Source organism: Galeopterus variegatus, unplaced genomic scaffold, assembly GCF_000696425.1.
Source record: "Galeopterus variegatus unplaced genomic scaffold, G_variegatus-3.0.2 Scaffold2151, whole genome shotgun sequence".
Classification (NCBI taxonomy): Eukaryota; Metazoa; Chordata; class Mammalia; order Dermoptera; family Cynocephalidae; genus Galeopterus; species Galeopterus variegatus.
Genome location: NW_007728262.1, coordinates 257,380 through 273,517, shown reverse-complemented (window position 1 = coordinate 273,517; position 16,138 = coordinate 257,380). Strand labels below are relative to the sequence as shown.

At 34.5% G+C, this 16,138-nt stretch overlaps 1 long non-coding RNA gene across 1 annotated transcript in view; it reads left to right on the top strand.

Annotated features, from left to right (window-relative positions):
• The window catches only part of LOC103596957, a 9,735-nt gene extending 4,325 nt beyond the window's left edge, over positions 1-5,410 (top strand). Inside the window, exon 3 of the long non-coding RNA XR_551073.1 lies at positions 5,314-5,410. This is a non-coding gene — a long non-coding RNA (uncharacterized LOC103596957). The remainder of the gene's footprint in view (positions 1-5,313) is intronic.
• Positions 5,411-16,138: the final 10,728 nt, after the last annotated feature.

The following is a 16,138-nucleotide window of genomic DNA, read 5'->3' as shown; positions in this document are numbered from 1 at the left end:
TGAGCGAGGCGCAGGAGCAACGCCGAGGGTTGCAATCCCGTTGCCGGTCCCCGGTCCGGTACGGGGGCAACACTGAGGGTTGCGATCCATTGCCGGACACGGAAAAAGACAAAAGACAAAAAAAAAAAAAAGACCAGAGTGGTTTTTTTCCTTTTGTTGTAGCTTATCAAAGGTTAATCTTAACAGCTTCTTCATTTTAGAGTTATGCCTATTCTATTCTTAAATGGAAAAAATTTTTAAATGTGTTCTTAACATCATTTGTTCAACCAATGACAACTTTTTCATTTCTTAAATCTTTCTATTATATTTTACCTTTTATTTATTCAATTTGACTTTTAAAGACATGGTTAGTGGCAACTACCTTTGTTAATTCACATGATAGTACAGTTTAATTATATATAAGATAAATTCATGGAGACATCTCACAGCAACCTTGATCCTCAGTTATATTCTCATACCACATCACGAAGTATTGAGATTGGTAACAAATAGTAGTTGAGAGCATTAATGTTTTATGTATATACTTGAGGTGGGCTATATTTACCTTTGGAAAACAACTTTAAAAATAAAATTCATCTCTGACTTTTAATGTCTACTATATTGTACTTTAAAATATCACATATGCTTGTGTCATATACATTTACCCTTAGGGTTTTTTGATCTTGGGATTCTGAAGGTAAAGATAAGAATATAGTTGGGTGGATGTGTCATTTCCCCTAAGAAATCAGTAATTTGGATGACAGTAGCAGTATGATACCTTAACAGTGGGACAGCCAAGAATTGTTGGTGTTGATATCCTTTCCTCTGTGTAATCTCGTGAGTGAGATACTCAGTATACTTCCTATTTAAATCTTGTAATAATAATAAAAAAGTCTTCCTAGAACAAAGAATATATGGTCCGTTTGGAAAGAAAAAACTACCTTATTTCAGAGTAATTATTAGTTTGGGAAGTAATTTTTAGTAGTGTTTATGATTATTTATTCAGCTTAAAACACCCCATTCAGCTTAAAACAAATATATCAAATCATAATTAGCTTGTACAGTCTGTTAATGAGAGAATGTGCTGGATATATGAACCAGAATATATCAACATCCAGGTGACCTTATGAGATGTTACTGTGTTTATATGACATAAAATTTTATTTAAACAAAGAAAAATTATCTCCTTAAAAAATTTCCCCAAACATAAGTAATAATGTTTTTGTCACAGTAATAGTTTATTGAAGTAAAAGTATCTTTATGAATGGTATGCAGTATCTGGTGTTTTAAAAGTTCTTTTTAAAAGTTACATAGTGGTACCATTTCATTGTTCTAAATTTAAGGTATAGGGGTATGAAATGATCATCTTAAATGTACATATAGTGTCAAAAAAATGACAGTATTGCTGACATTATTGTACCATGTGTTGTTTCGTAAATACCCTACTTTAAGATTTCCCACATTATTTGCTTCAAACTATAGACTTTTCATTTCTCCCAAAATTCATTGCAACCAGCTTGCACCTTGCAGCTTCAACTTCATAAACTCAATTTCCTTTTTTCTTTTCTTTTTCTTTTTTTGCTGTGCAATCTGATGCTAAGTTCAAATCCCGAATCCTCCAGTTGCATGACAGTAGACAAGTTATTTACCTTCTTTAAGCCTTGATTAACCCATCTATAAAATGGGGATAATTCTACTACCTACTTTATGAGATTGTTGTGAGAATTAAATGAAATAAATTATGTAAAGCAGTCTCACAAACTGAGACGACCAGAGGTGGTAAAGGAAGAGGGAGGGGAGGATAAAAGGCCACAAAAAATGTTTACATTGCATAATGATAAAATAAAAACAAAACAAAAGCAGTCTCACATATTGAGAGTTCTTAGTAAATATTAGCTGCTATTATTGTTGTTGTTTTTATTATTACTTAATCTGACAAAATTCTTTGGCAGATAGATTCCATGTTGATCATTTATACTTACATTTCCTGTCTCAACATTTGCAGTCATAAAAAGGTGATAGTTCCTATTCATAGTGTTGTCATGATTCATTTATTCAACACATATATATTGTGTATCTACTACATGCCAGATAATCGGTGATAAACAAAAAAGTACACTGCTTACATTCATGGAGCTTATATTCCTATAAGTATAGAAATTAAATCAAATGATCTCCCATGCAACTATCTAAGGACGGCAGTTGTAAAGGATACACACAGGTTCTTTTTTGTTTAAAAAATTTACTACTTAATTAAAAAACTAGGGTGACTTAAAAATTCTGAGTCAGCTTTTTGAGGAACACATTTTGCTTTTGATGAAGTTCTTTGTTCAACACGTTTTTTTTCTTTCCATTTTCTGGATTTTGAGCAGCCCTGTATATCTGTATTTTTAATGGTATTAACACTAAAAGTGACTGAGTGAGAGATAGAGAGACAGAGACAAAGAAGGGAAGAAGGGAGGAAGAAAAAGAAGGAAGGGAGGGGAAGAAAAATGGCGAGAGGGAGCAAGGGAGAGAGAGAGAAAGGCAGACAAAATTCACTTCTCTTTTTTGGAAAGTGTGTTGATGCCTTCTACTTCTGCTGAAAACTTGGCTCTTGACATTTATGTGTAGGCAGTACTTCAATATCATGAGGCAGAAATCAGACTCAACATGATTATCCATTAAAGATCAATTACATATGACCTTTGTGAAATAGCCAATAGACTTTGGGGAATACAGTTAGGGATTTCAATGAGTAGGATTATATGTACCATATTAATTATGAAGTCCTTTCCCTCCTCTTTTAACTCCTGTCATTTCTGTTTGGTAAGATGACTGAGTTTGGATTGATATTTAAATATGTTCTGTAATAAATTATTTCACTTTGGTGTTGTATATCATAAATCCTCCAAAGTCACTAAGATGGCTTATATGGCCCTATGTTATCTGGCCTTATCTCTTATTATTTCCCTATAGTCTCACCCAGCTCCTGGCCCTCTTTCTGATCTCCATGTATCCCAACTGCATTTCTCTCTCAAAGTCTTTATATTTATTTTCATTTCTGCATAAAGTATTCTTTCCTATTCAAAGGGGAGAAAAAAAGATTTATTGAGTGTTCCAGACACTGTGAACAGCATTTTTCTTTGATCATATTTTTTTATTATACCACTTCATATATAGAGTTAAGAATCCTAAAATAATATACTTCCTATTTTCCCTTCCTATGTGCTATTGTTATCATACATTTTAATTCTATGTTATAAATCCTACAAAACACTGTTGATATTTTTGCTTTAAACAATCAGTCATCTTTCAAAGCAACTAAAAAAGAAAAAAAATGTATTTTATGTTTACGCACGTGTTTACCATTGTTTTGTGTGGATGCATATTTTTGTCTGATTTTTTTTTTTTTTTCTTTTGCCTGAAGAACTTCCTTTAACATTTCTCATGGTCTAAGACTGCTTGTGGTGAATTTTCTCAGCTCTTGTGTGCATAAAAATGTCTTTATTTTTTAATCCATTTCTGAAAAATATTTTCTTACCTGGGCATAGAATTTAGATGGACAGGTTTTTGTTTTGGGGGTGGGCTTGTTTGTTTGTTTTTAATCGTTGTTGTCATCCTTATCTTTGTTCTGCTGTTATGTAATATGCCTTTTTTTCCCCTCTGGCTGTTTTTAAGGTTTTTTTGCTTTCGTTTTTTGCTAATTTGGTTATGATGTGCCCTACTGTACTTTTCTTTACATTTATTCTTTTTGAGTTTTGTTGGATTTGTAGGTTTATGGGTTTCATCTAATTTGGAAAGCTTTTAGAAAATATTTCTTGAAATATTTTTCTGTTCATTACCTTCTTTTCTGAGAATACAATTATACATATATTAGACAGCTTGACATTGTTCCACAGATCATTTTTTTTTATTTTACTTCCTTCTTTTTTCTCTCTATTATTACTTCTGAATAGTTTCTATTGAATGTCTTCAAATTCATTTGCTTTTCTGCAGTGTCTTATCTTGTTCATCCAATCCAGTGTTTTTTTAATTCAGATGTCTTAGATTTCATCTCTGTTAAGTTTCATTTGGGTCTTTTTAATATCTTTGCTTTTTTTTCCTTCATCATGTCCATCTTTCTTCTATAATGTAAACACATGGAGCTTATTTATAATAGCTGTTTTGACATTCTTGTATTAATTATATTATCTCTGTAATTGCTGGATCTGTCTCTATTGAGTGTTCTTGTGATGATTCATATTTTTCTACTTCTTTTCATGCCTGGTAATTTTTTACTGGATGCTGGATATTGTAAAATTTGCAGTGTTACATGGTAGATACTGTTGTACTTTAAATTGTGTTTGACTTTGTTCTGGCACTTAGTTAAGTTACTTGGAATTAGTTTGATCCTTTTGAGGCTTGCTCTTAAACTTTGTAGGATGGATACAGAGTATCTCATAATCTAGGGCTAATTTAGGCCAACTACTGTGGTGTAATATCCTTCTGAGGACTCTACCTGATAATCCATGTATCATATGAGGGCTTTCCACTCTGGCTGATAGAAACACAAATTCTTCTATGCCTTGTGTTTTCTCTCTGAGTTGTTTTGTCCAATGTTTTCTGGTGATTCTTTCCCCAGCCTCAGGTCATTTTCCCTATACATACCACAGATTCTTAGCCAAAGACTCATGTGAACTTCTTGGCAGATCCTATATCTTTATTCTCTGTATAGCTCCTCTTCTCTCTTCGGTATTCTGCCCTGAAAATTCTGACTCCATCGACTTCACTGCACTTCAGTCTTTCTCCTCAACTCAGTGAGAACATTGGGCTCTGTTGTGTTTTGTCTACCTGTCAGATGGTCTGGAAACCACCTCCAGGTAGTAAGATGGAACCATTATATGCTAACCTAATTTGTTTCTTTTCTCTCAAGATGTTTAATATAGAAGAATAAATTTGGTCCCTGTTATCGCTAGAATGCATTATGATTTTTAAAAGATTCTTCAGGAGAAAAACTTTGAAATTTATATTTTTAGGAATGTTAATTTGACAACATTGTTATGTTCCATGAGAGAGAGACCTTTGAAAGGAAGATATAGTGGAAGATAATTTCAAATAATGAAAGTGTCAGATGGTAAAGCATTACCTTAAAATGTTGATAGTGGTAGGAATGGAGATGAGGCAACATATCTAAAAAATTTTTTTTGCAGGAAAAATGGACAGAATTTGGAAACTGCTTAGTGTGTGGGATGCAGGTGGGGAAGAAGTCAAAAATGACTTTAACATTTTGAGATTAGTGGGATAATGCATAACTAAAAGAGGAGGGATAAAGATTGTAAAATTCATTTAAGTGTTTTATATTACATATCATAGGAGATGGTGACAGAAATGTATTCTGGCCCCTGCGTAGCACTCGAGATTCAACAGAATGATCTTACAAAGACATTTCGAGAATTCTGTGGACCTGCTGATCCTGTACGTTATTGTTTAAAATTTTAATCTAGTTTGTCTTATCCATTAACTAAATATTTTAGCAGGTTCGATATTTCTGGTTTGTTCTTTAAAAGAAATAACATAAAAGTGAATATAATATACAAAAATTTTTATTCAAAATAACATTTTTTACATAATTAATTTTTATGTAATATTCCAAGAAAAAGAATTTTTCATTAACCTATATAGAATGGGAAGAAGCATTTACTATGGCATTTTCTTTTATTGTTTCTTATTGCTAAATTGTCTAGATAAGTAAATTTTCTAAACTTTATGATATAAATTAAGGTATTATCCTTTGTTATAGGGAGGCCATAAATAAAGCTGCAAATGTAAAGAATATTAATATGATGCCATCATACCAGATACATAAATAAAAATGAGCACTGGGACTAATGTGAAACTTTTGATATTCTATAGTATACCTTTCAATTTGTTTTGGGTTTTCTTCCTATGGATGTTTGGTGGTATTGGGAGTGGGTTGGGGGGAGAGATGAAAAGTAGAAGAAACATTAGCATATATATAATAAAGCTTCATGCAAATGTTAGAAGCTGGGTAGGATTACTGGAAATATTATTAGCTTTAAACACTAACTCTAATTTAAATTTACTGTTTCCTTTATTTCATTACTACTTGTAAATAGTTTATTGAAGATGAGCAGCCAATTCAATTTAATTTAATTCAGAGCATTTATCAAGTACCCTTAGATGTAAGAAAATAAGTCAACAGCACCTATTAAGACATCATCTTATATGAAAGTGCGGCTAGATTAAACCTGGTAGGGTAGAATAGTACATCTGTTTTCAGTGATCTAAGAGTGCACATGTGAAGATCTTTTAGAACACTTTTTAGAGCAACATATAAATAAAGATTAAAATATTCTTACTTCACGTAAAATCCAAATGTTGAAAGATTGTATGATACAGGAGCAATTAATATGACCTGGAGATAATTAAGAAAATTTTGTTAGAGGTGAGAGAAGTAAACAGGGATTCGAAAGATGAATCATGGCACAAAGAAAATTGCAAAGCTCTAACACATGTACAAAGACAACAATGAAGAAATTTGCAAATTTTCTATAGTATACTGAAAGTATATTTCCTTGGCTTCAATGCTAAATGCATATCTGAAAGTACAAGGAAATGTGTTTTCTTAGATAGAGGAAATAAGATGGAGAGTGCTGGTAGAGGTGAGTGTGAGATGAATAGCCTTAAAAGCCAGGCTACAAATTGTAGATTGTGTATAATTTGAATCCCTTTAGAAAGAAATAGGAATTTCTTGTTTGCTTAATTTTGAGTATACTGAATTACTCCTTTGATGCGACTTGAGCAAACTAAATTGAAAGTGATTAAAGACAGAGTCTGTAAAAATAGAAAGGAGCAGACCTGATAGAGAAAGTCAGCAGGACCTCCTTTGTATCTTCTCAGGGAGAAAAAAGAATAGATATAAATAATACATGTGTTTGTGAAAAAGTGATGTTTACAATGTGACTCTGTTGTAGAGGGCCTTGGCAGAAAGTTGTTTATTGAATATCAATCATAAGAAATTAGAAAGTGATAATTTTTGGCTAGATGAGTAAGCAGAACTCAGTTTTTGCCATTTTTGACATTTTTCATTTCTGATTTCTGTTTGATGGCCAAGAGGTTTTTGTTCATTTGTTTTTTAAGATAATAAAAATTGTTTCTGCCTAAAATTAGGTGAGGAAATTAAATATATATATATGGGTGATCAGCTGACCGGACAAACAAGTAAATTAAAGAGATAAAAACTAGAACAAAAAAGGAATATGATAAGTTTGTTTATTCTTTCATTCTCCCACTTACCGGCCTAAAATTAGGTGAGGAAATTAAATATATATATATGGGTGATCAGCTGACCGGACAAACAGGTAAATTAAAGAGATAAAAACTAGAACAAAAAAGGAATATGATAAGTTTGTTTATTCTTTCATTCTCCCACTTACCAAATAAACATTTATTAAACCTGTGCAAGTGTTTGTAAATATAAAGATAGAAGCCTCAAAGAGCTTACAGCCTACAAGTAAACAACTAAAGTGGCCAATTTCCATGTACTGTGGCAATTTCATTATTAGATATTTGAAGGTACTATTGGAGCCCATATTTATAGCACTTAGCTCAGCCTGGGGATGGGTGACGAGGGTCAGGGGAGACTTCTTGGAGAGCATGACAGCTAAGCTGAATTGTGAGGAATGGGTAGAACTTAGTAATGAAAGTGGAAAATGATATAATTAAAATATTGATGCATAAAATGACATCACTTTTGGGCCACAGCCAGTTCTTTATTATACCTGAAGCTGAAGTACAGAGAAGTGAATTATAAAAGCTGAGGTCACTGTGGAGGAGTTGGGGAGTGAGCAGATGAGTAATAATGGAAGGAAGAATCTGGAAAGAAAAATTTGCTTATTACCCTTCTTTCTAGGTATTCAATGAATATTTACTGAGCGAATAGCATATGTAAGGCTCAGTGCTAGGTCCTATGGCTGGGGCATAATAAAGATGACCAGAACAAGTTACAGGAAGAAGCCAGCTTGAAGGGGCTCCCACTAGTTAAATTAGAACCAATCTGAACATCAAAGTAAAAAACAATAGCAACAGATTATAGTCTACTCACTAAAATAGGAAACCATGGCTTTATACAAATATAAATTAATAAGTAAAATTTTGATTAAAATAGGATATATATAGTTTCAAAGTGCCTCCCCACATAATACTTATTAATTATAAAAGGAAAAAAGTTAACATTAAAGTGGAGAAGACTGGCAGACATTAAAAAAATATTATAAAATATAATAATCAAAATGAACATCATAGGTCGGGGAAAAATCAAATCATGAGCCACATGATAGGAGGAAATGAACACAATATCATTTCTGTGATATTCCTGCCAAATATTTATAACTGAATTCAATTATGCGGAAATATTAGACATATCCATGGCTCTAATCTTTAGAACTGTCAAGGTCATAAAGTCAAAGAAAGGCTGAAGAACTGTTCTACACCAAAAAATACCAAAGAGACATAAGTTATAAAAGTTCAGAAGTACAGTTAAACTGTTTCCACCTACATTCAAATTAAATGCAACATGTGATTCTGAATCAGAATACTTTGGCCATAAAGGACATTATTGGGATAATTGGTGAAACCTCACTGGGATCTAAGTATGAAGATTGTAATGTGGTTATATAGCAGACTGTATTTATTTGTGGTAAATATACACTAAAATGTTTGGAGACAACAGAGCATCAGGTGAGCAACATATTTTTAAATGGTTCATAACAAAAACATTCTCTGTTATCTATTTTCTATAAATTTATGATTGTTTCAAAATAAAACAAAATGTGGAATCCTTAAATCTTAAAAGTAAATAAATAAAATGTCATTGTCTGTGATGTTAGGGCCAGTCCCACTGAGAAATGTGAAAAAAGTAGACTGTATTCCTTGTCTCCTTCCTCCCTGTAGTGGATTGAATAATGTCCCCCCAAAACTCACTGAAGCTTGAATTGTGTTCCCCAAGTTTTATGTATTAGAAACTTGTCCGCCACTGTGACTATTAAGAGGGTGACTTGGGGCTGGCCCGTGGCTCACTTGGGAGAGTGTGGTGCTGATAACACCAAAGGCCATGGGTTTGGATCCCTATATAGGGATGGCCGGTTAGCTCACTGGGTGAGCGTGGTGCTGACAACACCAAGTCAAGGGTTAAGATCCCCTTACTAGTCATCTTTTAAAAAAAAAAAAAGAGGGTGACTTGGCCCCCACTGTGTCTGTTAATAGGAAATCCTATTATGGTAATTGAAAGGTGTGGCCTAGAAAAGGTGATTGGATTGTAGGACTGTGCCATAGTCAATGGATTAAAAATGGTGGTCATGGTTGTCTGTTAATAGGAAATCCTATTATGGTAATTGAAAGGTGTGGCCTAGAAAAGGTGATTGGGTTGTAGGACTGTGCCATAGTCAATGGATTAAAAATGGTGGTCATGGTGTTGATTAGAGGGCTTTAAAAGGAGAGTGAATGAGGAGGTTTTTCTCTCTCGGCTTTCTCTGCTTCCACCATCTTCCAATGTGAGACCCCTGGGTCACTGTTGCCATCACCAGATGACTTTGGATTTCCCAGCCTCAGAAACTGTAAGCAATAAATTTTGTTTTCTTTATAAATCACCCAGTTTCAAATATTTGATTATAAGCAACAGGAATGGACTAATACACTCTCCTTTCCACAGTCCCAGGATCTCAGTCCTAGGCTTCCTCTACTTAACAGAACAAAGCCTCTAATCACGTCTGGTAAATTCAGTCACACTGAGATGTAAATTACTACTCATAATTAATATATTATCACTCCCTAGGGGTTTTCCTTTTCCTTATTTTCTTTTTAAGCTGAATGCATTATTTTTGTCTTAAAAACAATTCTAATTTTGGAGATGTAGGCTCCAGGAAGCTGATTAAGGAGAGAGAAGCTGACTGAGGGGACTTCCTAATTACCCTTCAATCATTCATACATTTATAAATATTTGAGTGCCTACTATGTGCCAATATTCTAGGCACTGAGGATACACCAGTGAACAAAACAAATGAGAGACAGAGAGAGAGGTAGACAGAGAGAGTGAATCTCACAGAGCACTAAGCTTACATTCTAGCCGGAGACAAATAATAAACGTATTTTTTTTAAAAAAACGAATGCATGGTAAGTATTTCATATGATGAAAAATGAAGCAAGGAAATAGACTGGAGTTAAAGGGGTGTTCACAGGATTCAATTTTAAATTGGAGTCATCAGAGAAGGTCTCACTAAGAAGGTGATATTTAAGAAAAGAACTGATGGAATGAAAGAGCCAGTCATGCCAGTTTCTGAGTGAAGAGCATCCTAGGCAGAGGGAATAACCAATGCAAAGGCCCTGAGAGAGAAGCTTGCTTGAGATAATCCAGGCACAATACCTAATGAGCACAGTGGGAGATAAGGTCAGTGAGATCAGGGACAGGGCAGATCTCACAGGCCCTTATTATGATTTTAGCTTTTACTCTAAGAGTGGCCATAAATCATTGAAGAGTTTAAACACACTTGTGACATGATTTGACTTTAAAAAGATCATTGTGTCTGGTGTATTGAGAATAGTCTTCATTTGCTTTATAAGTTATCCTTTAACTAGAATTAATAAAAACAAAAAGACTGAGCTCTCCCTCTAGTGTTCTTTTATGGACTTTGTTTACACAGCAGATATTTATTGAGCACCTACTATGTGCCAAGTATATAGTAGGCCCTGTGGACTACTAGGTTCAAGTCCTGGGAGTCAATGGGAAGCAAAAGCAGACATGTTTGCCCTCATAGGGCTTTCAGTCTAGTGGTAGGGGCAAGAAAATGACATCCATGAGGATTTAACATAGTAAGGAAGTGACCTGGAGCTGAAAGCGAAAGGTAAACTTAGAGAATAGAGGAGAGAAGAGTGTTCTAGCATATGCAAGAACCAGCATATGCAAAGCCTCTGTGGCAGGAGAGAGTGAGATGGGGTGAGGGAAAAAGAGAAGACCAGTGTGGCTAGGGCTCAGGGGCTGGAGCTAGGGCCAGATGGGCAGGTAGGGTCCACATACCAGACACTGTGCAGGCTGTTAAAGAGTGCTGGGCTTCTAGGATTAGATTTGTGTTTTGAAAAGATATGTCTGGTTGCAAAGGGTGACTTAATGCCCTGTCCCCACCCCTGACTGAGTTGGGTTCCTTTCATTCCATTTCCTTCTTTGGTCTGCTTTTCTGACTTCACTCACATGCTGCTTGGGTCATTCTTAGCAGGGCTTGTTTCCACTTTTTCTGGTATATATATTTTGGCTCTAAGATGTATATGTGTGTATCATAGTGTGTGAATGTTGCCATTGTATCATTTATTCAATAAATATTAAGTTGTTAAGTGCCAAAAAACTAAAAAGAAAAAAAGAAAAAGAAATGACAAGGAATTTGGGAGATTATTGGAGTGCTACACTTGGGCTTGTTGTCAGAACAAACGATAAAGTATAATATTGCTTAAGTTTTTATTCCTTCACATATATTTCTCTCAGGTACTTTATCATTTCTTTTAACTTTATTGAGGTGTGATTGACAAATATAATGATAGAAATTTAAGGTGTGCATTGATGTATGTATATATTATGAAATGTTTACCACGGTGAAGTTAGTTAACACATCCATTGCCTCACATAGTTACCATTTTCTGGTGTTAAATAACACTCAACCCCAAAACTTGTCAAAAACAATAATGCTCTTTATGATTATAAAAAGATGAAATGATGTGACCTAATAGGAGAGTAGTAGAAAAGCAGCTGATGTTAAACTACTCAACAAAACAGTATTTTATAACATTTTTCTCTGAGAACTAAAACAAAACTTCATTTAAATAATATATTACTGGATCAACACAGTATTTTCCTGAAAAGGCAGAAGATGTAATTCAAATATATAAGTCAGAAGTTTGGAATTTTACATATCCTTTTTCTGTAATGTGTGGGTTTTTCAAAAAAGTTAACTTAAAATGAAAATATTTCTTTTTGTGTTTGTTCTAGTTGTTAAGTATCAGAATTTGGATTCTGACCTTGACGTCATTGCTCCCAAGTTCATACCTTGAACCATTACAATATACTGTCTTATTACATGTTCATGAGACACTATCACATTATTACCAGGACTTAAAACGTGTAAACCGAGAAGTATTCCTTCTCTTTAAAGTTTTAAAACTAGAGATTGCATCATCTTTTTCTGAGTGAATTAGCGATAAGTTGATCCAAAAGCAGCTAGAACAATGACAGTGTTTGCCTCATGTTACGTATATCACAATTACTTATATTACAGATAGAAGGTCAAAGCCCAAGAAAACATTAAATAATTGGATTAAAGACAAAAGGAACTTTGTATCATCTCAGCCTCCTAGATATGATATAGTCTATTTATAGGAACAAAATTTTGTTATCCTATAAAATCATTTAAATAACATTTTTAATAGATAAACGATGAATAGTGCTTATGGTTAATTTTTTTACAAAAGATTTTCTTATATATCTAGATTTATCTTAAACATTTCTGCATAATATAGTCCATGAAATATGGTAATTATATCCTCTCATGCAATCTTCCAAGCAATACATTATGCTATGACAAACTGTGGAATTAATAAAAGAAAATGGAAAACATTCTTGGATATCAAAGAATTTATAATCTAGATGAGGGATTTAGTAGTCCGAGGTAGGAATAAGAGATAGTCCTGTGAGCTGGAGTAGACCTAGAAGCCTTAGCCTGGCTTGCAGGAAAAGGGCAAGCCCCATGAGGCAAGGGGAAAGAAGCAAAAATGTAAGGGACAGTGATTGGGCCAGGTTAACCAATGGTGACTGTTCAGTGTGTGATTCTCTAGGGGTATCGTGTGGCCCTCTGATCAAAGAACCTCCTACCTCACCCTCTTTCTTTTTCATCCATTTTATTTGTGATTATATCGTAACTGGGAAAGTCTGTCATTTTACAGTAACATACTGTTCTTGTTTTGGCCCATGACACTTACAGTATACTCTTTTATTCTGATGGAATATAAATATACATAGACATTAAAAATGATATTTTCTAGGCATATGAAACTACCACAGAAGGAATATCTGAACAACAAATTTAGAATACAGTTTTCTTTAGATGAGCACCAATTTTTGAATCCCCAGGGGGCACTGAAGTTTATGATATAGAATTATTTTGTCACATTGGTGTTTACTGTCACCCCACATAGGAACCAAGCATTGGGATACTCTGTAGGCTGGCCCATACATTTCTGGAGTGGAGGCTTCAGTACTAAGCAACGAACAATAATTCAAACGACATCAATGATACTTTTACATATACAGGCATATCTTCTAGTTTAGTGGAGAATATAGTAAAGTCTCCTTTGTGAATAAAACTCGCAGAGATTCTCTATGGTATAGACTTAACGGTAAACTAAAAATAAATTTTACTTTAAGGGATTTTTGGCCTTCTACCTCCATCTTTGTTGGACTGGGATTTACTTTGTTTCATTCAACTAAATTTATTGACTACGTTGTGGGTGTGGAGTATTCAGAAGTGGCATGATAGTCATTGGCTCTGCCCACATGGAAAATTTATAGTCTAGTTAGGAATATGGTCACTAAACAAATGGTTACATAAATATGTATATATTACAGCTATGTTTAGTGTTTTAAAGGAGTCTGATAATTGTGCAAAAGCTTATAACTGGAGGCTCTCACTTAATTGAGGTGGAGGGATTCTTGAAAGACTCTCATTTATTCCAAAATCTGAAGTATAGAAACCATCCATGTGTAGAAGCCCTAAATCTGGGGAGAACATAGCGTATTCTAGGAATTCAAAGAAGTCCAGTTTGGTTCTAGCTTAGAGTGCAAAGAGGTAAGTAGCCTACAATGCACCTGAAGAGACTGTTTAGACCAGAGTACAAAAGCCACATTAACTAGTTTGTATTTACTCCAAGTACAATAGGAGCTCCGATTGGGCCAGGTTAACCAATGGTGACTGTTCAGTGTGTGATTCTCTAGGGGTATCGTGTGGCCCTCTGATCAAAGAACCTCCTACCTCACCCTCTTTCTTTTTCATCCATTTTATTTGTGATTATATCGTAACTGGGAAAGTCTGTCATTTTACAGTAACATACTGTTCTTGTTTTGGCCCATGACACTTACAGTATACTCTTTTATTCTGATGGAATATAAATATACATAGACATTAAAAATGATATTTTCTAGGCATATGAAACTACCACAGAAGGAATATCTGAACAACAAATTTAGAATACAGTTTTCTTTAGATGAGCACCAATTTTTGAATCCCCAGGGGGCACTGAAGTTTATGATATAGAATTATTTTGTCACATTGGTGTTTACTGTCACCCCACATAGGAACCAAGCATTGGGATACTCTGTAGGCTGGCCCATACATTTCTGGAGTGGAGGCTTCAGTACTATTATTTTGTCACATTGGTGTTTACTGTCACCCCACATAGGAACCAAGCATTGGGATACTCTCTAGGCTGGCCCATACATTTCTGGAGTGGAGGCTTCAGTACTAAGCAACGAACAATAATTCAAACGACATCAATGATACTTTTACATATACAGGCATATCTTCTAGTTTAGTGGAGAATATAGTAAAGTCTCCTTTGTGAATAAAACTCCCAGAGATTCTCTATGGTATAGACTTAACGGTAAACTAAAAATAAATTTTACTTTAAGGGATTTTTGGCCTTCTACCTCCATCTTTGTTGGACTGGGATTTACTTTGTTTCATTCAACTAAATTTATTGACTACGTTGTGGGTGTGGAGTATTCAGAAGTGGCATGATAGTCATTGGCTCTGCCCACATGGAAAATTTATAGTCTAGTTAGGAATATGGTCACTAAACAAATGGTTACATAAATATGTATATATTACAGCTATGTTTAGTGTTTTAAAGGAGTCTGATAATTGTGCAAAAGCTTATAACTGGAGGCTCTCACTTAATTGAGGTGGAGGGATTCTTGAAAGACTCTCATTTATTCCAAAATCTGAAGTATAGAAACCATCCATGTGTAGAAGCCCTAAATCTGGGGAGAACATAGCGTATTCTAGGAATTCAAAGAAGTCCAGTTTGGTTCTAGCTTAGAGTGCAAAGAGGTAAGTAGCCTACAATGCACCTGAAGAGACTGTTTAGACCAGAGTACAAAAGCCACGTTAACTAGTTTGTATTTACTCCAAGTACAATAGGAGCTCCATGGAAAAGTTTATTTAAAAAAAAAATTGTATTAATTTTTTCCTTAATTTTACCTATACAATGTAAACAAGTGGAAAATTTACCAATTTCTCCCTAACTCCCCATTCTCCCTTTCCCACTTCTGGTGGCCTCAGTTCCATTCTCTCCTTTTGAAAGTTGAGCAAATTATTGTACTCATTTCTTTCTTTTCTTTCTTCCTTCCTACCTTCCTTCCTTCCTTCCTTCCTTCCTTCCTTCTTTTCTTTCTTCCTTCCTACCTTCCTTCCTTCCTTCCTTCCTTCCTTTTTTTTTTTTTTCAGCTCCCACTTTTGAGTGAGGACATGCAGCATTTTTCTTTATGTGCCAACCTTATTTCACTTAACGTAATTTTCTCTAAGTTCATTGGTGTTGCTGCAAATGCCAGAATTTCATTCCTTTTTATGGCAGAGTAGTATTTCATTGTATATGTTTTATGGCAGAGTAGTATTCCATTGTTACACACACACGTGCACATATATATAAAGCACATTTTCCTTATCCACTCATCTGTTGATGGACATTTAGGTTGATTCCAACTCTTAGCTATTGTATATATAGCTGCAGTAAACGTGGGAGTGCAGGTATCCCTTTGACATGATGATTTCCATTCCTTTGCATATACACCCAGCAGCAAAATTGCTGGATTGTATGGCACTTCTATCTGTAATTGTTTGTGGAACCTCCATAGTGTTTTCCATAACAACTGCATTAATTTACAGTCCCATCCACAGTATAAGAGGGTTCTTCTTTCTCTGCATCCTTGTCAGCATTTATTATTCTCTGTTTTTCTTTTTATTTATTTTTTTTTTAAAAGATGACCGGTAAGGGGATCTTAGCCATTGACATGGTGTTATCAGCACCAAGCTCACCCAGTGAGCTAACCAGCCATCCCTATATGGGATCCGAACCCATGGCCTTG